Source organism: Mesitornis unicolor, unplaced genomic scaffold (assembly GCF_000695765.1).
Source record: "Mesitornis unicolor isolate BGI_N332 unplaced genomic scaffold, ASM69576v1 scaffold12338, whole genome shotgun sequence".
NCBI classification, from domain to species: Eukaryota; Metazoa; Chordata; class Aves; order Mesitornithiformes; family Mesitornithidae; genus Mesitornis; species Mesitornis unicolor.
The window spans coordinates 4020-5828 of NW_010199869.1; positions in this window are offsets into that span (position 1 = coordinate 4020).

Below are 1809 nucleotides of genomic sequence, written 5' to 3' on the forward strand. Positions count from 1 at the left end.
TGAGCTCCTCCTCAAACTTTATTGTAAGTCCAGATCTCAGATCTGCTTGTGGTAAGGCAGAAAAGGCCAGGTTCCCTGTGTTTTTCTAAAAATTGGGTCTCTTCTGTCCCAGCTTCTGCCTGAAAGACTCTTAAGAGAATGGGAAGCAAAAGCATTTGCACAACAGTCAATTATTCAGTACCCTGAAACGCAAGGGTATATGGAATGAGGAAGAATCTACAGCTTTACTGAGCTGAAAAGGAAGATGTGAGAGCAGTAAGTTACAGAGACGTTCAACAGTGTGGAAAAGGAGAAAAACTAAAATATCTAAAAACACATCTCATATTTCCCTAGGAATTACACAATCATGTATTTCCAAAAGTAAGTGCCAAATAAGAATTTTATTTAACAATTATTTTCTGTGTTACCATATGAAAGCAATTGGTACTTCTAAATGATGAAACAAAGATCAGAATTTAACAAAAGACCACAGGAAATACAGTGTAGACAGCAAAGACGATTACTCTGAACATTTTCACCAAAACCAAACTCCACTCTTAAGACATTTTATTTCCGTATTCCAGTGTGATGCAGACAGCCCTCCCACAATGCCACAATGAAGACTTCTGAGAAAAGGCACATGCATGTGCTCCTCCTTATATAAAAATACATACAAACAGATTCATTTCTCTCTTAAAAAAAAGCCAAACATTCATACTGCAAAATCCACAACATTTCTTGGCTGGATGGCTCTTGTTAGAATACATCTGTCAAAGGGAGGAGTCAGCTGAAATCAGAAGGCTGAGCTTATATCACATTATAAGTCTCTAGCATTTTAGTCTTGCAATGGTGATTTTCTCTTTAAAGAGCTTATTTTGTAAATATATATCAACTGCTAGACTTTTAGTAAGGGGGGGGGGAAGCAGAAACACCACTGTAACTGTTAGAAGTGTTTATGACATGCATCTAGTTTTTAGATACCTTGCTGTTGTGTTATAGGTCATAATTTCTGGCCAGTCGCTTCTGGGAGGCTGATGGGGGTGCAGGTCCTCTCTACTCAGCCCTGCCTGCTATGGCGTGTCCCCAAGCTGATCATAGCTGCACAGCCCCCTCCCAGGGTACCCCTGCCCTTGCCAGCCAAACAAATCCAACGTCTTAAGGACTTTGGTTAATGTGAACTTTTGCAAGAAACACCCTTTATCCATATAAAGTACATGTAGCATAAATTACCATTTTGTCCACTAGCTGGACACTTTTGCTTTCTTTAAAAATGCCAGTAAGGTAGGTCTTTGACATAGTCAAAAGTGGTGGAGAAAGACAGCAAAAATACTTGGTCTTAGTGGCAAGAACAGTTTTAACAGCTTTTATCATTAATTTCATTCAGTTAAGTACTTTTTTCAAATAAGCTGCAAATGTCGTTAACCCAATGCCACATCTGCAAAACAAGAATGTTAAAATTCTACATTCTGCCCAGTTTGTGTGATTTCTGAAGAGACATGAGGATTGCATACACTTGTCATTAAAACACATACACACAGACTTGAAATGTTTACGAAGTTCATCACTTCAGGCCTAACTTACTTGGTCAGGTAACGCATCACAGCAACATATAAACAACCTCTATTAAGCATGACAGCAGTTGTATTTGCGTGCTGCAAATATGCACAGACAACAGTCACCTTATTCATCTGCTAGCATGAACACAAAAAAAACCAATGCAAAACAACAACAATATCGAAAAAGACCACTTCTTTATCCTGTGGCTTAACAAACAAAAAGCAAACAGAGCAAGTATCATTTCTGTGTAATGTGATCTCACATACCACCACC